Source organism: Accipiter gentilis, chromosome W (assembly GCF_929443795.1).
Source record: "Accipiter gentilis chromosome W, bAccGen1.1, whole genome shotgun sequence".
Taxonomy (NCBI): domain Eukaryota; kingdom Metazoa; phylum Chordata; class Aves; order Accipitriformes; family Accipitridae; genus Astur; species Astur gentilis.
Genome location: NC_064918.1, coordinates 29,822,662 through 29,845,270, shown reverse-complemented (window position 1 = coordinate 29,845,270; position 22,609 = coordinate 29,822,662). Strand labels below are relative to the sequence as shown.

At 44.5% G+C, this 22,609-nt stretch overlaps 2 protein-coding genes across 4 annotated transcripts in view; one reads left to right on the top strand and one right to left on the bottom strand.

Annotated features, from left to right (window-relative positions):
- LOC126035464 (uncharacterized) overlaps positions 1–22,609 on the bottom strand; it is a 440,127-nt gene that overhangs the window by 175,677 nt on the left and 241,841 nt on the right. The window lies entirely within an intron of this gene.
- The window catches only part of LOC126035469 (uncharacterized), a 340,981-nt gene that overhangs the window by 106,895 nt on the left and 211,477 nt on the right, over positions 1–22,609 (top strand). The gene's annotated exons all lie outside the window — the stretch shown is intronic.

Below are 22,609 nucleotides of genomic sequence, written 5' to 3'. Positions count from 1 at the left end.
TTATGGGATCCATCCAAGAGTACTGAGGGAGCTGGTGGAAGTGCTTGCCAAGCCACTCTCCATCATTTATCAGCAGTCCTGGTCAACAGGGGAGGTCCCAGACAACTGGAGGCTTGCCAATGTGACACCCATTTACAAGAAGGGTCAGAAGGAGGATCCGGGGAACTACAGGCCTGTCAGCTTGACCTCGGTACCAGGGAAGATTATGGAGCGGTTCATCTTGAGTGCGCTCACGTGGCATGTGCAGGACAACCAGGGGATCAGGCCCAGCCAGCATGGGTTCATGAAAGGCAGGTCCTGTTTGACCAACCTGATCTCCTTCTATGACCAGGTGACCCGCCTAGTGGATGAGGGAAAGGCTGTGGATGTTGTCTGCTTGGACTTTAGTAAGGCCTTGACACTGTCTCCATAGCATACTCCTTGAGAAGGTGGCGGCTCATGGCTTAGACAGGTGTACTCTTTGCTGGGTAAAAAACTGGCCGGATGGCTGAGCCCAGAGAGTTGTCTTGAACGGAGTTAAATCCAGTTGGCGGCCGGTCGCAAGTGGTGTTACCCAGGGCTCACTACTGGGGCCAGTTCTCTATAATATCTTTATCAATGATCTGGATGGGGGAATCGAGTGCACCCTCAGAAAGTTTGCAGACGGCACCAAGTTGGGAGGGAGGGTTGATCTGCTTGAGGGTGTTGGGAACTGGCTTGATGAAAAAGGACATGGGTCTATGGAAAAGTTGTGCGAGCAGAGTTCTGTGTGAAAGAATGTCAGTTTGAGCAACAAGACTAGGCCTTGGCCGAAAATAGCTGGCTTTACTGATATTGGGAGAAAAACAACAGCTGGTCTCGCTGTTATCAGGAGAAAGACAGGGACGGTGTGACCTTGGCATAACTTCAGAAGTAACTTTTGAAGAAGTTCTCATGAGAAAGTTACTGAACACGCGTAGCTGCCAACCACAAGTGGGTGTGTTTTAGTAATGAATAAACGTTAGCAATGTACCAATCATATTAGGACTAGTAGGCATAATTATCGCAAACTGTATAAATATGAGCTATCCGTGCAAATAAAGTTGAATCACTTCTATCACTCATATTGGGTCGACTTATGTGCATTCCTCCGCCGCTCCAACACGAGGGTAGGAAGGCTCTACAGAGGGATCTGGACAGGCTTAGATCGATGGGCCAAGGCTAATTGTATGAGGTTCAACAAGGCCAAGTGCCGGGTCCTGCACTTGGGTCACAACAACCCCATGCAGTGCTACAGGCTTTGGGAAGAGTGGCTGGAAAGCTGCCTGGCAGAAAAGGACCTGGGGGTGCTGATTGACAGCCGGCTGAAGATGAGCGATCAGTATGCCCAGGTGGCCAAGGATGCCAATGGCATCCTGGCGTGCATCAGAAATAGTGTGGCCATCAGGAGCAGGGAAGTGATCATCCCCCTGTACTCGGCACTGGTGAGGCCGCACCTTGAGTACTGTGTTCGGTTTTGGGCCCCTCACTACAGGAAAGCCATTGAGTTGCTGGAGCGTGTCCAGAGAAGGGCAACCAAGTTGGTGAGGGGCCTGGAGCACAAGTCTTATGAGGAGCGGCTGAGGGAACTGGGGTTGTTTAGCCTGGAGAAGAGGAGGCTGAGGGGAGACCTTATCACTCTCTACAACTACCTGAAAGGAGGTTGTAGTGAGATGGGTACTAGTCTCTTGTATCAAGTAACTAGTGATAGGACGAGAGGAAATGGCCTCAGGTTGCGCCAGGGGAGGTTTAGATTGGATATTAGAAAAAATGTCTTCACTGAAAGGGTTGTCAGGCATTGGAACAGGCTGCCCAGGGAAGTGGTTGAGTCACCGTCCCTGGAGGTATTCAAAAAGTGCATAGACAAGGCACTTCTGGACATGGTTTAGTTGGCATGATTGATGGTTGGACTCGATGATCTTAAAGGTCTTTTCCAACCTAAATGCTTCTATGATTCTGTTGCTGAACAGTGTTTGCACAGCATCAAGCCTTCTCTGTTTCTCACTCTGTCCTCCCAGTGAATAGATTAGTGGAGGAGGGGTTGCGCAATAGGGTGGGAGGGGACACAACTGGGCAGATGACCTGAATTAACCAAAGAGATATTCCATATCATATAATGTCATGCTCAGCAACAAAAGGGAAAAGAAGGGGCTTTAGGGGGTTAGCTTGGGAACTGGCTGGGCATTGGTCTACCCATGGGAGGTGGTGAGTGATTGCTTTTGTATCACTTATTTTGTTTCCTTCCCTCTTATCATTCACTTTTTGTTTGTTTTTTTGTTTTATCTTGACCCCCAAGTTTTCTTGGTTTTATTCTTTCTTTCCTCTTCCCCTGTCCCACTGGGGGGGGGGGGGGGTGGAATGAGTAAGCAACTATGTGGTGCTTATCTACCTACCAGGGTTAACCCACAACAACATAACAGTTCCTCTCTGCAACTTCTTCCTTCTCACACTTTTCTCCTGCTCCACCGTGTGACCTCTTCATGGGCTGCAGGGGAATACCTGATCTGTCATGGACTCTTCCACGGCCTGCAGGGGAATCTCTGGTGCCTGGAGCACCTTCTCTCTCTCTCCTCTGATCTTGGTGTTTGCACTGCTGTTTCTCACTCTCGTTTTCTCTTCTCCTCTGCCTATGCAGTATTTTCTGCCCTTTCTTAAATATGTTTTCACACAGGCACAACCAACTTTGCTGATTGGCTCAACTTTGGCCTGCAGTGGGTCCATTGCCAATCCAGCTGGAACCAGCTGTGTCCAGCACAGATGCCACCCTTGCAGTCTCCCCCATTCCCAAAACCTTGCCATATATACCCAATACACTGGTGATAAAGCTATTCTTGTAATCTATAGTTATTTCTTTTTAAAAGCACATATAAATTATTATATAAAACTCAGATAAATGACATCAACAGTAAAGAAACAGAAGATACAACAATAGCACAAGTACTACAGATATTCATGCCATTTTATATTTTAGTATTCTGTTATTACTATTAAAATAGCAGAAACCTCTTGGTTTTTAAGAGAATCTTTTCATAGGGGGTACAAGTCCTGTTGATCCTCTGCAGTTGTATAAGACATCAGTCTGAAGCATATACGGAAGTCAGAAATGTATGTGTGGACAAGCAGAGAGTAGAGCAGATCTCTATCTCCTTGGCCTAAATTTAAGTTTGTAAACAGCAATCTAATAATGAACTGTCACATGAATGCTGAATTAAACAACCTAGGATCTTCCCTCTCCTTCAGCATGTTTAAGATAAATAGAACTGTATGCCACTGTATTCCTCGTCATCACAAGATCTTCACCTTAAAAATAAGAAAACCTCCCTTTTCTGTTAGTCAACTACTAAATGTAATTTCCTGATGTGCTATTTGTTGTCTTATTTTTACCATTCTAATGGAATGTGTTCATTTTTTCCTTTAAAGAAAACAAACTTAAATGAATAATCTAGTCTTCACATTACATATATATCAACTCAACTGGGAAGCCATAAGGACATGTTTTAGGTATGAAACCTGCTTTTACCACTCAAACTGTGAGGAAAAAAGGCCTAATGTTAATGTATATGTAATTTTGCTTCCCAGACACAGAGTAGTTCTGCAACAGAGAGTACCTGGCTGCTACTGCAGCCTCAAGGTTGAAATAACCCCCGCAGCTGCTTTGAAGCCTCAGGTTAGTTAATCTGTGCTATTGGATCCTCAAGGGTATTATTTTAACCAGTCCCCAAATCACTGTCTCACAGTGGGTCACAGAGTGCCACTAGGTAATTAGCTCATAAATCCCCAGGCAACCTGCTTTCCAAAACTGAAATAATTAATTCAGTTTTCTTCCTTTCTGGACCTCATTCTGAATGATGGAGCAGAAATGCAGAGTGAGCACAAAGATGCTCTCAGGAAATTCCCCATTCTCTCACTTGCAATATATTCCCTATAAATATCTGCAAAATACCTTCATTCTTTTCTTCAAAGTCTCGCCTATGCCCTAATGGTTACAAAAACCTAAAACCTCTTGGACTGCCAAAGAATGCAGCGATCATTCCAAACTAAATTGTTCCATTTTCTATTTGCCTGTATTCTTCTCTCTGTTGGTGTCAATGTTGTCTTTCTCACATACTTTATACAAGCTTTTGTAGGTTTTTCTGTTATTGCAGCATTTAGAACAATGCAGTAGCAGTCCACAGTTGGAGCTCCTAAGGATGACAGTGACACAAATAATGATAATCACAACAGTTTATACTAGGTCATGCTGGGATGGAGTTAATTTTCTTCATAGTAGCTCATATGGTGCTGTGTTTTTGATTTGTGACCAAAACAGTGTTAACACATGGATGCTTTAGCTATTGCTGAACAATGCTTGCACAGCATCAAGGCCACCTCTGTTTCCCATTCTGCCCCTGCAGTGAGTAGGCTAGAGGTGGGTAAGAGGCTGGGAAGGAACACGGCTGGGACAGCTCACCCAAATTAACCAAAGGGATATTCCATACCATATAAAGTAATGCTCAGCAATAAAACTGGGGGTGGAGTAGGGGGGGGTGGGGAGAGAGGAAGGAAGGAAGGAGTCTTTCCAAAGTAGTCATTGCTCAGAGACTGGGCATCGGTCTGCTGGTGAAAGGTGGTGAGTGACTGCCTTTGCATCACTTGTTTGGGGTTTTTTTCCCCCTTTCACTTATTAAACTGGTTTTATCTTGACTATGCTGTTGCTGGTCATGATGTTGGCTTGTTTGCTCTCAGTGCTGATTTATTTGGTCCCTATCAACTGCTCCTCCAGAAGGAGTTGCACAAAACCCCACTATCAGGAAATGGTATACCTACCTAACAGGAGTTGCAGAAAATATGCAATTAATTGAAGGAACACTAAGGTTTCCAAATGTCATGACCCAGACTGTACAGACAAGGGAGTTGTGTTTAATTCGAAATTCCCTCAGGCTAAATTAAGGTGAAACAACACCAAACGATCAGTTAAAGATTTTATTCATGACAGAAGCAAACTGAACTGGGGAGGCAAACTGAACTGGGGAGGCGTGGTAGTAGGTGGCAGGGTTTCTCACAACAGGAATTGGTATAAGACTACTGTAAACCATGTAACCAGGGTAACCATATACATCAATTCAGGGAATAAGGAGATTCCTTCCACTGAGTCACAAGGTTCAGAGCAGACCCCCTTGCTTTCTAGATGACTCCTCAGGTTGGATCTACTCTTAGTCCCAGAGTTGGTCAACGGTTTATGTCTTGGAACAGATGAGGTGTAGGGATTGTGGAAAAGGAAAGAGAGAAGAAGACAGAGAGAGAAAAAAGAAGAGAGAAAGATTTCACCAGTCCTGGGTCCAGCATGGGTCCAGTCAGCTGAGGGATCCAGTTCCGGTGGGCTTGTGCACCTGGGGCTTCAGTTTGTGTCCTTTTATCATCCTTGCCCCTCCTTTGGGCGGGGAACCTGAACTGGTCAGGCTAATGAGCAGTTTGTGAGCCTTTGGGCTTGGGGGTCGTTTGGGGAGTAACTTCTTCCCTGCAGACGTGGCCATTGTTTGATCTTTGTATCAAACAGCTTATCAGAACAGGGAGCTGCACACCCTCCAGCATGCCCTCCCCCTCCTGTTGCTGATGTCTGAGCTGGTGGGCTTTTCACCTTGGTTCCTTGCTGTGCATGGTTTGTCTTTAAGCAGAACTTGCCCCACCACAATGTTTGAGACATTAACTCTTTCAGTCTCTCAAACCAAATTACAGATGCCCATAAACACAGAACCTTTAGCATTATAACAACCTTTTAAACCTTCACCCATTCTGGATGCACCACCCCTCACTGAGGGTATACCAACAGAAAACATTTGGTTTATGTGATAGCATATTTCCATACATTCTGTATGGTATGTCTAAATATTTTGATGGTTTTAATATTTTGTATCAGCTGTGGAAACTGGTTTGCTGCTAGGTGACTGTAAAAGTGAGATTTGGTAAATAATTATTAGAAATCTTATCCTAACACTATGATTGAAACAATAGACAAAAGTATAGCCAAGCAATTAACTAGTAGAGGTAGTTACTCCTAAGTTTTGCAGTTCTTTGCTCTTATGACTAGATGTTCCTGTACGCTAGAGGAGAACAATGTTGAAACTGACCACACGTGATTGAAGCTGCATTAAGCTTCGAGATCAAAGAACAAGGACAAGAATAAAGACTTCAAGGACAGCCAACAAGAACTTCAAATGGGTCAGTAGTCGCAAAAGCAGCCCTTCGACTCAAATGGATCCTTCATTGTGCGTGATCAGATGTAGGCAGTACTATGATAATCAGTTGCAATCATTTTTATGTATATGTATACTAATCTAATTAATACGCAATTAGTTATTCTATATAACCTGTTTGTGCTAAAGCTGTGGTATGCATGCTAGGTGGAACTATCCCCCATGCATCCAGCACTGCAATAAAGAATGCCTGCTTTCTAAAACTCCAAAACAAGTCTTAGAGAGTTTCTTCAACTGGCTTTTCGGTATCTTATGGATGCTTTGGCAAAAAGGGTAAACAGTAAATGGCAATATAAGGCTGTTGCATTAGGTATTACCACTGGCAAACAAGTAATAGAAGAAGGTGAAGGCAGTGCACAAGTAGGAGAAATAAGAGCAGTTGTTTTGGCAGCACAGAATGGAGCAAAAATCATATATGTAGACTCTTATGCTGTGTGGGCTGATACCACACAGTGGCTCTGTCAGTGGGAAACCTTGAATTAGGAAGTAAATAGATACCCAGTTTGGAGAAGCAAAGATTGGCAATTATTACTAGATATATCCAGGAAAACACCTTTCAAGATGGGATCGGTAAAAGCTCATGCTAAGGATAATCAACCAGCCACAAAGTGGAATCAAAAGGTAGATGAGCTAACTAAAATTAGGAAAGTCACCTTAAATCCTGAGTGATATTGATTGGGAGAATGGTTACATCAAAACCTAGGCCACACAGGTAAAGAAGCCCTTTACTTTGCTTCACAGAGTAAAGGCTGGCCTATAAACAGAAAAACTTGTGAAACTTCTTACAGAATGTCCCCAGTGTAGATTGAAATTACAAGCAGATCACCCTGCTAAAGCACACTGCTACACATCAATGGAGGGAAAACTTTATGGTCTACATGGCAAATTGATTATATCAGACCATTCAAATCCTCTGTGGGATATCGATACATCCTCACGGGGGTGGAAGTAGTCTCCGGCTTGCTTGTGACAACTAAGTGTCGGAAAGCCGATGGGTAAAATACAGTGCCAGGGCTATCATTTTGTTTCTCAAATCTACCCACTCCTGATGTTATCCAAAGTGATAATGGCTCACATTTTTCATGTAAGGAAGTGCAAGATTGGGCAAAACAAGAGGGAATTAAATGAGTATTCCACACCCCATACTACCCTCAATCAAATGGGATGGTAGAAAGAGCTAATGACTTATTGAAAAGGAATCTCAAACCACATGAAGCTCAATGGGATACAAGACTTCCCAAAGTACTCCATCAATTAAATAATCAATACAGGCCCACTGGAAGCCCTGTAAAGTGATCATTCTTTGTAAAAACTAAGCTTAGCACTCCACTTACTAGGAAAAGAGAATATCTGATGTTACAGCCAGGACAGCCTGTGATGGTCAATCTACTATCCATTGGTACTGTGCTTATGACTTTAAACCTTGTGGCCCACTTGCCTGGGAAGCTACCCATAGCAGTGGTGCAAAACATAGAATTAGTGCACAATGGATTTTTCCTTCTTTTTAATGGGGTAACCTGTTCAGACTCTCCCCACCAAAACATGTCTCTATTTTCTCTTACAGCACCCCACAGGATGGCAAATGGAAATGCTGTGTTCATGTTACTATAAATTGAGCACAAGTGATTTAAACAAGTTAGAACATCCATTGCAGTCTTCTCTATTAGCATTGGAAACTAACCAATGGCTTTTATCTGATATATTGCCTCAGTGGGATAGAATTAATGAAAGGGACCACCAATTGATTGTGGATGCACTTGGTGCAGCCCAAAATAATGTTTCCCTGGCTCTTAGCTATATCCAAACTCAACTGTGGATGCAATCTATGGTATCAGCAATTATAAGAGAAGGTGAAGAGGGCATCTTACCCACTGAAATTCAAAAGGTAATTTGGGATAATGCAACTAAATTTGAAAAAGAATTCCAATCTTGGTGGTATTTAGTCAATTTTACTTATGACCCCATCAAAAATAAGGTCACAGCTTTTTGTCTTAACAATACACAATACTTTGGTATGCACCATATACCAAATCATTGCACTAGGATTAAATCACAATGGAGCTACACTCTATCCATTAGAACATAGAGTATGGGCCCAACGAAACGAAAACAAAAGGCAAACTATTGACGTTAACACATGTTGTACGGGAACAACAAGGATTTATTTGCGAGAGTAACACCATCAAAGCCCAAGATGTTTATCTTGACACTGAAGAAAATGTCATTTTGAAATACATCCTGACGAAACCCCTGAAACTGTACTTGTATATATTGGAAAAGGATGTGTTTGTATGAGAACCCTTTGTGATCTTATATTCATAGATAACATTATTGTAGATACAAGTAATCACTCAAATATTTGTGTTTACAACTTTACTAAAAGTATGGGATGAAACTTTAATTATTAAGTTCCTGTTATGTCTTATCAATTGTTACAATCTAATTATACATTGAGTCAAGATTTATTGCCTACCCCCATTGGAATGAATCTTACATTGGTGAAGAAACTACTACAACATGAAGACCTGTGTCAACTGCTGGAACGTGTCCAAAACAATGGACAAAACCCCCTAAATCATCGTTCATCATGATACAGAAGAGATACACCATGTCTTGGAAAGAATGAAGGACGGAGAGCACCATTGGTGGGAAACTCTTCTTGGATGGTCACCGACATAGATGGGAGTTTTTAATTTCATGCTTAACCCAGTCGTGATTTTACTAACTCTAATATGTCTATTGCTTATAATTATATTGTATATAAAGGTTTGGTACATGTTAAAGCAAATAAGCCATCTCCAACCACCCAAAACATACAAGCTAATACATAGCAAATAGCAGTGCTTCACTATCTACTTACCATGGATCTGTAAGCGCACAAACTATCAATATAGTATTTATGGCACAAAGGCAAGAGGTGACTGTACCACCACTCAGTGAGGGTAAGATGAATTGACTATAGTCACAGGGTGGAGTGTGGCAGTGTGTTCCCCCCCCGCAACCTGATCTGTATTTCCCATAATCCTGCTCAAGTGATAACCACCAGTGGTGTTCTGATCGTGATGGCTGCATTCAGCTCAAAGTGGATTTGGGGAAGACAGATAACAATACAATAGCCAAGGGCTAATTTGAACAATACGCCCACCTAACCACAGTGCTGGTCAATGTCTGACTGAAGCCAAATTTGGAAGAAGCTAACACCTGTAGTCGGTATGTAAATATGACTGTAAGTCAATTATCTTACCCCATAAATAGTGGACAGCCCAGGGCCTGTTGAGCTCTCCTGCACAGGAGCGGGCTGCACGCCAAGATCTCCCCTTGAGTAGGGACACCTCTCAAGGTTAATCCTTGAGGTTGAGAGAGTCCTTGCCACAACAGATTCTCAGTAAGTGATTAATAGCATGCTAAACTTTGAAATCTTAGCTAAGTGATATAAAGGATTGATTGTGCATATATAATGCTTTAGACATAAACTGTTGACCAAGTCTGGGACTAGAAGTGGATCCAGCCACACCTAGACTCCTCTCTGAGAAGAAGTTTAGAATGCAAGGGGGTCTACTATGAACCTCATGACTCAACAGGAGAGTCTCCCTGACAGTTTTGTCTGACCCTGTCCTCTATGCAGTAAATATCAAGTGAACCTTGCCATTGAATCTTGTTAAACCACTGTTGCATTTACTATCTGTTGTGGTTTAACTCCAGCCAGCAACTAAGCACCATGCAGTCGCTCACTCACTTCCCCCAAACCCAGTGGGATGGGGGAGAGAACTGGGGGGGGGGGGGGGGGGGAAGTAAAACTCATGGGTTGAGATAAAAACAGTTTAATAGAACAGAAAGGAAGAAACTAATAATGAAAATAATAACAATAATGATAATAAAAGGATTGGAATATACAAAACAAGTGATGCACAATGCTCACCACCCACCGACCAACGCCCAGTTGTTGCATTAAAGCATAACAAAGTTTGGCAGAAAATAAACCCCCTTGCATTCCACCTTGTCCTCAGATGTCAGAGGGGCTGGGGGCAGCTAGGTTTAATTTCTGGGTGATGTCCAATTCAATGCTGTAAGTCTGGTTGCATTCAATATGTTGAATTATCACGATGACGGATGCACTAATAGCATACTGCACTCTCAGGTTAGCCATGTTCAACGCACGAGAATTACTAGACTCAGGGAGTTTGGTTGCATTAACGAACTATCATGGCTAGATTAATGAGAAGTGCAGTTTCTTAAAGCAACAGTACAGGTTCTTTTGGATTGATGGTGAAACACTGTCTGCAAAGCACATGCAAATAATAATACAGTCGACTACAAGCATGCTAAATTATGGAAAAACTCTATAGAGATTTCTAAGTTTCCCAGGGAAGCACTTGGTATAACCGAGGGTTCGAATCTTACCCAATAGGCGTCCCTATGGTGGGGGAGAAAAGTTGTCATGGTTTAACTCCAGCCAGCAACTAAGCACCACGCAGCTGCTCACTCACTCCCCCCCATCCAGTGGGATGGGGGAGAAAATCAGGAAAAGAAGTAAAACTCATGGGTTGAGATAAGAACGGTTTCATAGAACAGAAAAGAAGAAACTAATAATGATAATGATAACACTAATAAAATGACAACAGTAGTAATAAAAGGATTGGAATGTACAAATGATGCACAATACAATTGCTCACCACCCGCCAACCAACACCCAGCTAGTCCCTGAGCGGCGATTCCCCGCCCCCCCCCCCCCTTCCCAGTTCCTATACTAGATGGGACGTCACATGGTATGGAATACCCCATTGGCCAGTTTGGGTCAGCTTCCCTGGCTGTGTCCTGTGCCAACTTCTTGTGCCCCTCCAGCTTTCTCGCTGGCTGGGCATGAGAAGCTGAAAAATCCTTGACTATAGTCTAAACACTACTGAGCAACAACTGAAAACATCAGTGTTATCAACATTCTTTGCATACTGAACTCAAAACATAGCACTGTACCAGCTACTAGGAAGACTGTTAACTCTGTCCCAGCTGAAACCAGGACAGAAGTTCAGCCTGTTGACTGATCCCAGAAGTCAGTGATGTCCTCCCAACTTGTCTATGATGGTGTCTTCCCTAACATTCCTCCTCTCTTAAGCCCTTTTATATTTTCTTATTTTTTAGGTGGAGCTTAAGTCACTCTAGTCATACATACCTTTACTTTGATTGGTATAAAGTTCTCTCGCTTTGCTTTTAAAAGGTATATGCTAGAGAAAATTCAGAGTGCATGCTCAGTGAGGGGTGGTCACACCTCAGAGCCAGGTAGTTTTTGGGATGGAGGTGTGTTTTAGTATTATAATGAACAAAGTTCACCCAAAGGACATGATGTTACGTGTTAGTAACCCAGAAAGGGGCACATGTGATATAAATCAGAAGTAGGGCAGTATGTCAACAGAACCCCTATTATTTCACCTTCCTGCTTCAGTGGATTCAATGCAGGGACCTAATGTTCTTGTTCCTATTGTTCCAGTTCCCTATCCCTGTGATCACAGAGCCTGGCTGTGGTGTCTCCACTCTGCTTCACCCTCCATGTTACTTCTCAGAGTCAACATACCAAGCTCCCCTGGTGCTGCTAACATCTAAGGTTGCAGGCTATGTTGCTTAGGGAATTATTATGGAACTGATGTTTTGCATATCCACTGCATTCCACCCTGGAGGTTCACCTTCCCTTAAGAGGGGGGGTGTCATATTGATACGTCACCTCCAGCAATCATTCCACACCAGTTAGTTCCTGAGCAGTGATCCCTCCCAGCCCCACTCCCCCCAGTTTATATACTACACATGACGTCACATGATATGGAATACCCCTTTGGCCAGTTTGGGTCAGCTGCCCTGGCTGTGTCCCCTCCCAACTTCTTGTGCCCCTCCAGCCTTCTTGCTGGCTGGGCATCAGAAGCTGAAAAATCCTTGACTTAGTCTAAACATGCCTTGCCTATACCAAAGAGACACAACTTCTAGCACTGTGTTGGGGCCTTGCCTATATGTACTGAGCCTGTGTCCAGCAACCTCAAAGGGACAAAAGGGTGTAGTGGTGCATTTTTTTCCCCCCTCTCCAGGCTGATTTATGAACTCGGGAAGGCTCTCTAGGCCTTAGCATAAGTGTAATGAGTCAGGCAGTTAAGCCACCCTTGACTGTGCCAGGAACTCTTACACAGCTAAGACAGGGAGATATGCTGTGCGTCTCAAGGACTCCTGCTGCCCGGCGGAGGCAGGGGGACAGTAGAAATAGCCAGTTCTCATAACAACCCACAGCCAGTTCTCTCTCATAACAACCTTGAGACATTACAATCCTCCCCTGACAATCTTGGAGCATCCCATATCTATGTTTTGAGTTATTCTCAAACAGTCTCAGAGTTTTCCAGCACAGCTGGGATTCTAGAAATTTGTTGATGACGAAAGTCAATCATCTCCTGAACCTATAAACAGCGGTACTAAGCAAGGCCCTTTGAGCTCTCCTGGACTGCAGCAGGCTGTGACCAGCATCTCCCTCTGAGTGGGACGCCTCTCAGAGCTCACAAACTTTCCTGTTTGTGAAAATCAGAGGTCTGTCACTGAAAGCTGACACGACCTGAGCTGATTCTCTTCGCTCCTTGAGGCTCGACCCTTTGCCTGTTGAGAAAGATGCTGAAGCATTCGACATGAATATTTTCACTGACCTTGAGGGGAATTTTTAACAGGTATACCTCTTTTTCTCTCTCTTTAACTCTCTTTTATTCTCTTACATGTATTTCTTTTAGTGTCTTTATGCACACATGTGTACAAATCTGAATAGTCTATAATAAGTTATAGCAAGTATAAGATATTAAGTATAGAAGTATATTATAAGCTGTTAAGTAAGTTATAGAAGATATATTGTAAGTTAATACTTTCAAATTTATACTTAAATTTTGGTCGTGATTTTTATTCAGCTGTGAATGAATCTCAGGCTGCTATTGTATTCATAATCCCTTTAGGTATTAACCGTTGACCAAGTCTGGGACTAGGAGTCGATCTAGCTGCACCTAGACTCCAACAGGAGTTTAGAAAGCAAGGGGGTCTTCTCTGAACCTCGTGACTCAACAGTAGGGTCTCTCTTACCCTTTCCCACATTCCCTTTTACCCTATTATGTTTTCAGTCCCTATATACATAAGTTTAGTTTGATTCTGATTTAATTTTCGTGAGCACATTTCATCCATGTACTAAGTAATAGAGTGAACCTTGACATCAAATTCTGTGAAGTTGCACTTTTATACAAATTTCTATTAAATTATTTTTCTATTGCTAATACAATTGGAGGTGATTCTTTAAGTGATCTGAACCCCTCTCTCTCATTTTTAATTCCCCCCATGACAAATTGGCGTAGTTGGCAGGATGGCAAGTAGTGTCACTGATTACTTACAAAAACATGGAATTAGTCCGAGTCCCAAATTTTCTGATGAATGGGTTTGTGATAATTGGCATAATTGGAAATCCGTGGAAGAACAACTAAAGTCAGACAGAGGCAATATGAAGGATGAAAAAGGAAAGGGAATCATTTGCAAAATGTTAGGCACCTGCTTAGAAGCAGCCTATCAGTTTAGGACTAAAAGAGAAAAGGACCTAAGGGAAGAAATGGAAGGCAGAAAAACAACTGATTTACTACTGTCCTTGAAAATTGAGTAGCTGCAGAAACAGTTAAAGGAAGAAAAAGAGAAAAAACAGAAGCTAGAGGAAAGGGTTGAAATGATGCTTATGAAAGCTCCCTGACATCATGCAAATTAGAAAACTAATTGTATCCCCTGAAGAATGGGATGGAAACTTATGGGGCGACCCTGATGATGACTATGTAAACCAAGATAATCCTCCAGAAACTCCATTACCTTTAAACCCCCCTGAATATGAGGCCAGGCCCATCATAAAAACAGAGGAAACCACTGGACCTCAGGGTGGAGCAGGGGATCATACACGAAAAAAAACCCCATTCGATCCAATTCAAATGGCCAATTTACAAGAATGCTATGGCAGTAAGCCAGGCGAAACTGAAACTGAATACCTATGGCGAGTGTGTCTAACTGGGGGACATAAAATCTTACTTAATGGAGATGAAGCCAATGGATTTTGGGGCCCTCGTGTCTTTTTAAATGCTGGACCCACACCCCGAGACAATTCCCACTCGATAACAAGTAGAGTGGCATACTGGGCTGGTGGAAAAGATGTTTTAGAGAGAGGAGAGACTCTATTAATACCTATTAAATCCATGAACGAGCTCTCTACAGCTATTATAAAAGCTGCTTGTATCCAGGCCATGCATGAACACCCCTCTTAATGTTCCCATATCAGCAATTGTGGATCCTGACATGCTAAAGCCTCTAATTAAGGGAGCCCCTGCTGTACTTAAACCCTACCTCATTTGAAAAAGAGATTAAATCAGGAGAGACACAGACTTTAATGCCCTTTTGGCTGTAAGAGAAGCCACTGACGATGACGAAGAGGCCCTAGTGCAAAGAAATCTCCCTACCTGGGCTACACTAATGCATGACATCATAAATCATGAGTGAGAAATGCCATGGGATGATCTATCAGATGAAACCAAAAAGACAAGTCGTAATGTTAGGCAACTTAAACAATCAACCCAAGATAACCCCCCACAGGAACCCACTGATCACCAATCCAAAACTCAGAAGTCGAAAGAATAATACAATCAAGCATTGTCACTAGGTATCCCTAGAGCTGCAATTCAAAGACAGAGCACCAGTGCTATTCAGAGTCTAATTCATACACTTCAAAAACATAATGATAACACTTGGAAAGGAAATATTCCAAATACTCAGACACTTATCCCTCCTCCAAGAGGGAGGAATAACCCTTTTTCTCCCAAAGATTCGGAAACATAAAACTAGTTGCGCCCAGATGACAATTGGGTCTGTTGGTCTAGCAAGTGGAATCTTATCATTGGATAGATAAGAATGGCCCATTGTCCTGGGTTCAGCTGGGATAGAGTTAATTTTTACAGGAACCTGGGAGGTGGGGGCATAGCCGGGGCAGCTGACCTGAACTAGCCAAGGAGCTATTCCATACCATGTGACATCATGCTCAGTATATAAATGGGGAGTGGACCAGGGGGTGGTCTCTGTTTTCGGTGGGGGAAGTGGCGGAGCGTCGGGTCCCGGGTGGTGAGCAGTTGCACTGTGCATCACTCTTTTTGTATACTTTTTTTCATTAGTACCGTTGTTGTTGTAATTTTTCTTTGTGTTTGTCCCAGTAAACTGCCTTTATCTCAACCCTCGAGGTTCCAGTTTCTTTTTCTTTTCTCTTCTCCGTCTCCTCCCCATCCCACCGGAGGGGGGCGGAGGAGTGAGCGAGCGGCTGCGTGGTCCTTTGTTACCGGCCGGGCTGAAACCACGACAGTCCTTTTCGGCGCCCAATGTGGGGCAGAAGGGTTGAGATAACGACAGATCTGGCCAGAGCGTGTTGAAACAAATTTGTCAAACGCATTTCTTAGATAAATAGATGTTAGTCACAATGTTGTTTCATTTGTTTACATGGTGGCATTTTGTAAGCTCTTATATGCTCTATGTATTGCCTGTAGTTGTGTATCTCATCTCTGGGAGAGTGATTGGGATTATCATTTTGCTGTACTGGGCAATGTCGACTTATGAAATGATTACATCACTGGTCATGAGGTTAAGCTGGTATCTGTATGAGGCAGTGATAACATTTCCATACTTTGGGCGCCTTCTGTCGGATTTTATTGGTAATTACACCCAATCCATGGGGAAATTAGGGGGGGATACCTCCCCCCGTCCGTTCACCTCCCTTTTCTCCTTCCGACTAATTACAACAGCTTTTGAGAATTTTGAATATCCTTGGGATGCGCAAGCCAGTGTGCTGTTAGTGCTATGCCTCCTGAATATGTTTCAGGTCTTCTTTAGGGCTACAAAAAGGCTCTTTAAGAGTACCACTCAGAGATCTCCCCCAAAGCTGGATACTCATGGGTGGCACGGCATGTGGGAGGATATGGGCAGGTATCTAGAGAATTTCTCACCTCCAGCGGCTTGGAAGTTCACTCCCGAACAACTACAGAACCCTTATGAAGTGACAGAATATTTGAAAGAAAAATGCTGTGGCTATTCCAAAGACATACAACTCGCTGCACTGTGCTGGGCCCTGGCCAATATCTACCAAACACTGCTTGATATTATGCAGCACCCTCGGGGGGAAAAGGGGGAAAAGATGGAAAACAGAACAACAGGCACCGTGGCTGCCCCTACAATGACAGCAGGTACCGTGGCTGCCCCTACCCCAGTGAAAGATACTGCAGCTAAACCAGAGAACCAACCTGTGCCAGTATCAGTCGCCCCTGTACAGAAAAAGAAACACACAAAGAAATCAGTTCGCTTAGTGAGAGATGAAGATGAACCAGGGTCATCACGAGAACAGGAGGAAGAGGCAGAACCTGAAATAATTACCCGATCTCTATCCCTGAGTGAGTTGCGTGACATGCAAAAAGATTTTAACCGCCACCCAGGTGAGCACATTGTTACCTGGCTGCTCCGATGCTGGGATAATGGGGCCAGTAGTGTGGAATTAGAGGGTAAGGAAGCCAAGCAGTTGGGATCTCTGTCTAGGGAAGGGGGCATCGACAAGGTGATTGGGAGAAAAACACAAGTCCTCAGCCTCTGGAGGCGACTTCTGTTAGGTGTAAAGGAAAGATACCCCTTCAGGGATGAAGTTACATGTCACCAAGGCAAGTGGACCACCATGGAGAGAGGTATCCAGTACCTGAGAGATTTAGCCATGCTGGAGGTGATTTATAATGATCCAGAAAATGCGCAGTCACCCACAGATCCAGATGAAGTCCAATGCACACAACCCATGTGGCGGAAGTTTCTACGAAGTGCACCACCAACCTATGCCAACTCATTGGCAGTAATGTCCTGGAGAGAAGGCTATGGACAAACAGTGGATGAATTGGCTGTCCAACTCCGGCAATATGAGGGAAGTCTTTCTTCCTCCCTACGGGCCTGTGTCTCAGCTGTAGAGGAGTTGTCCCGAGAGTTCCAGCAATTCAAAGTGGATCTGTCCTCCTCCTCACCTGTACAGGCCCGCATCGCAGTTATTGGGAGTAAGCGTTCCTCTGCCCAAGAGAGAGGAGAGAGAAAGTACACACGACGGGCTAACCTGTGGTTTTACCTGTGTGACCATGGAGAGGACATGAGGAAGTGGGATGGAAAACATACCTCGGTCTTGGATGCACGGGTACAGGAATTGCAAGAAAAAGCAACCAGAAAAGAGGATTCTTCTTGGAAAACTGCTGCTCCAGTTTCCCGTGAGCAGTCCCCCAGACGCAGTAGATGGGCTGATCTCATTTCTGATCCCCTTGAAGGGACTTCTGATTCACGTGTGCAGAAAGTGAGTAATGGATATTCTAACCAGGATTAGAGGGGCCCTGCCTCCAGCCAGGTGGAGGAGAGGGACAACCGAGTCTACTGGACAGTGTGGATTCGATGGCCTGGCACATCAGACCCACAGGAATATAAGGCTCTAGTGGACACTGGTGCACAATGTGCCCTAATGCCATCAAGTTCTAAAGGGGCAGAACCCATCTGTATCTCTGGTGTGACAGGGGGATCCCAAGAGCTAACCGTATTGGAAGCTGAAATGAGTCTAACCGGGAATGAGTGGCATAAACACCCCATTGCGACTGGCCCAGAGACCCCGTGCATCCTTGGTATAGATTATCTCAGGAGGGGGTATTTCAAGGACCCAAAAGGGTACCGTTGGGCCTTTGGTATAGCTGCCTTGGAGACGGAGGAGATTGAACAGCTGTCTACCCTGCCGGGTCTCTCCCAAGACCCTTCGGTTGTGAGGTTGCTGAAGGTTGAAGAACAACAGGTGCCAATTGCTACCACGACGGTGCACTGGCGACAATATCACACCAACCGAGACTCCCTGATCCCCATCCATAAGCTGATTTGCCAATTGGAGAGCCAAGGAGTGATCAGCAAGACTCACTCACCCTTTAATAGTCCCATATGGCCCATGTGGAAATCTAATGGGGAATGGCGACTAACAGTAGATTATCGTGGGCTGAATGAAGTCACGGCACCGCTGAGCGCTGCTGTGCCAGATATGTTAGAGCTTCACTATGAACTGGAATCAAAGGCAGCTAAGTGGTATGCCACAACTGACATTGCTAATGGATTTTTCTCCATTCCTTTGGCAGCAGAGTGCAGGCCACAGTTTGCTTTCACTTGGAGGGGCGTCCAGTACACCTGGAATCGACTGCCCCAGGGGTGGAAACACAGCCCCACCATTTGTCATGGACTGATCCAGGCTGCACTGGAAAAAGGTGAAGCTCCAGAGCACCTGCAATATATTGACGACATCATCGTATGGGGCAACACGGCAGAAGAAGTTTTTGAGAAAGGGAAGAAAATAATCCAAATCCTTTTGAAGGCTGGTTTTGCCATAAAAGAAAGTAAGGTCAAGGGACCTGCGCAGGAGATCCAGTTCTTAGGAGTAAAATGGCAAGATGGGCGTCATCAGATCCCTGTGGACGTCATCAACAAAATAGCAGCTATGTCCTCACCGACTAATAAAAAGGAAACACAGGCTTTCTTAGGTGTTGTGGGTTTTTGGAGAATGCATATTCCAAATTACAGTCAAATTGTAAGCCCTCTCTACCAAGTTACTCGGAAGAAGAACGATTTTAAATGGGGGCCTGAGCAACGACAAGCCTTTGAACAGATTAAGCAGGAGATTGATCATGCAGTAGCTCTTGGGCCAGTCCGGACAGGACAAGATATTAAAAATGTGCTCTACACTGCAGCTGGGGAGAATGGCCCTACCTGGAGCCTTTGGCAGAAAGCACCTGGGGAGACCCATGGCCGACCTCTGGGGTTTTGGAGTCGGGGATATCAAGGATCCGAGGCTCGCTATACTCCAACTGAAAAAGAGATCTTGGCAGCATATGAAGGAGTTTGAGCCGCCTCAGAATTGGTTGGTACTGAAACACAGCTCTTCTTAGCACCCTGACTGCCAGTGCTGGGCTGGATGTTCAAAGGGAAATTTTCCTCTACGCATCACGCGACTGACGCCACATGGAGTAAGTGGATCGCACTTATCACACAGCGAGCTCGCATAGGAAACCCCAGTCGCCCAGGAATGTTAGAAGTGATCACGGACTGGCCAGAAGGCAAAGATTTTGGAATGTCGCCAGAGGAGGAGGTGACACGGGCTGAAGAGGCCCCGCTGTATAATAAACTGCCAGAAAATGAGAGGCAATATGCCCTGTTCACTGATGGGTCCTGTCGCATTGTGGGAAAACATCGAAGGTGGAAGGCTGCTGTATGGAGTCCTACACGACAAGTCGCAGAAACTGCTGAAGGAGAAGGTGAATCGAGTCAGTTTGCAGAGGTGAAAGCCATCCAGCTAGCGTTAGACATTGCTGAAAGAGAAAAGTGGCCAGTGCTCTATCTCTATACTGACTCATGGATGGTGGCAAATGCCCTATGGGGGTGGCTACAGCAATGGAAGAAGGGCAACTGGCAGCGCAGAGGTAAACCCATCTGGGCTGCCGCACTGTGGCAAGATATCGCTGTTCGGATAGAGAAGCTAGTGGTAAAAGTACGTCACGTAGATGCTCATGTACCCAACAGTCGAGCCACTGAAGAACATCAAAACAACCAGCAGGCGGATCAGGCCGCCAAGATTGAAGTGTCTCAGGTGGACCTGGACTGGCAACGTAGGGGTGAGCTATTTATGGCTCAGTGGGCCCACGATACCTCAGGCCATCAGGGAAGAGATGCAACATATAGATGGGCTCGAGATCGAGGGGTGGACTTGACCATGGACACTATCGCACAGGTCATCCATGAATGTGAAACATGTGCTGCAATTAAGCAAGCCAAGTGGCAAAAACCCCTGTCGCATGGAGGGCGATGGCTGAAATATAAACAGTGGGAGGCCTGGCAGATTGACTATATCACACTCCCACGAACACGCCAAGGCAAGTGCCATGTGCTTACAATGGTGGAAGCAACCACTGGGTGGCTGGAAACATACTCTGTGTCCCATGCCACTGCCCAGAACACTATCCTGGGCCCTGAAGAGAAAATTTTATGGCAACACGGCACCCCAGAAAGAATCGAGTCGGACAACGGGACTCACTTCCGAAACAACCTCGTAGACACCTGGGCCAAAGAACATGGCATTGAGTGGGTGTATCACATCCCTTATGACGCACCGGCCTCCGGAAAAATTGAACGATACAATGGACTGCTGAAAACTACATTGAGAGCGATGGGGGGTGGAACTTTCAAGTTTTGATCCCAATTGGTCCTTGACAACATTTAGTGAAATTCCTAATAGATACAGAACACAAATTTCAGTCTTAACAAAATGCTGAGAAGCTGGGTGTACGACCTGGATGGCAAAGAGTTAAAATCACCGGAGTAAATGGAACAAGTGTTCTGTGTCAAAACGCAAAAGTAAATTTATGGGTGTCGTGGTTTCAGCCCGGCCGGTAACAAAGGACCACGCAGCCGCTCGCTCACTCCTCCGCCCCCCTCCAGTGGGATGGGGAGGAGACGGAGGAGAGAAAAGAAAAAGAAACTGGAACCTCGAGGGTTGAGATAAAGGCAGTTTACTGGGACAAACACAAAGAAAAATTACAACAACAACGGTACTAATGAAAAAAAGTATACAAAAAGAGTGATGCACAGTGCAACTGCTCACCACCCGGGACCCGACGCTCCGCCACTTCCCCCACCGAAAACAGAGACCACCCCCTGGTCCACTCCCCATTTATATACTGAGCATGATGTCACATGGTATGGAATAGCTCCTTGGCTAGTTCAGGTCAGCTGCCCCGGCTATGCCCCCACCTCCCAGGTTCCTGTAAAAATTAACTCTATCCCAGCTGAACCCAGGACAATGGGTCCCGGGCGAGAAGCATATGTTATCTACTTGCTTTGCTATCAAGAATCACAATTAAAATATTTTAGGCTTTGATGTTTTGAATGGCCAAACCTGGCACCTGCCGGATGGTATTGTGTGGTCATTTGGTTCAAACCCTAACCCTGACAAAAAACAGGAGGCTACAGTGCGTGTACTCCGTGCAGCCCCTGCACTTCCTGATTCAAAGATTATTAATGTGCCACAATACCCTATTTCTGCTGTGGCACGAAACAGAATTTCAGAGGTAATAGATTTAGAGAAAAGACAAATCATCTCTAGAACTCATTCCTCTTATAATTCATCTGTCTGGCCAGTCTGTAAACCGGATGGGAGGTGGCATTTAACAATCGATTATCACTGCTTGAATGTCAATACAGCCCGGCTAACAGCTGCTGTACCAAACATTGCAAACTTAACAGCTACTTTGCAAGCAGCCACACACCTGTGGATGGCAACATTAGATGTGAAAGATATTCTTCGTGGCCCACTTGCTTGGGAAGCTACTGATAACAGTGGTGCAAGACATAGAATCAGTGCTAGGTGGATTTATCCTGCATCACAAAGGGATAACCCATTTGGCCTTCCCCAATGAAACTTTTCTTTCTTTTCTTTTACAGGAGAAAATGAATCTGTATCAACGGCAACAACTACTATGGCAGTTTATCCCCAGATTAATCTCAATTTTTCTCTTAACTGGGATAAGTATAATTCCTTTGGTCCAGACACGAGACCTTTGGGACCACGCACTACTAAATTATACTGGAAACATTGGAATGACACCAGAAAATAAGGCAAACCTGAACCTTGCTACCTTGGTGATACTTGGAGATGAGGCATATCAAAAAGATACATGGAAATGGGAGACATTAGACATAAAATGATTTAGGATATCTCACAATAGTAACAACATTCAACAAATACTATCACTTCAGGCCTTACCAGGAGAGGAAATAAAAACAAGGTGTTGGGCAATCAATGGGTCTACCCACGAAAACCCCACAGAAATGAAAATATACTACACTAACTTTTCTAAACTAAAAACCAATGAGAAATCTTGCCATAAGATCTCAGAACCAGACTGCCGGTACAATTTCATTTTCACACAACCCGTACTCGCACTCTGCTTCTGGGGTACTGTGATGGGTTGACCCTGGCTGAACGCCAGGTGCCCACCAAAGCCGTTCTATCACTCCCCCATCCTCAGCTGGACAGGGGAGAGAAAAATATAACAAAAAGCTTGCGGTTCAAGATAAGGACAGGAGAGATCATTCACTAATTACCGTCATGGGCAAAACAGAGTCAATTTGGGAAAATTAACTCAATTTATTACAAATCAACCAGAGTAAGGTAATGAGAAATAAAACAAAATCTCAGAACACCTTCCCTCCACCCCTCCCTTCTTCGTTGGCACAACTTCACTCCTGGATTTCTCCACCAAGCCCCCCCA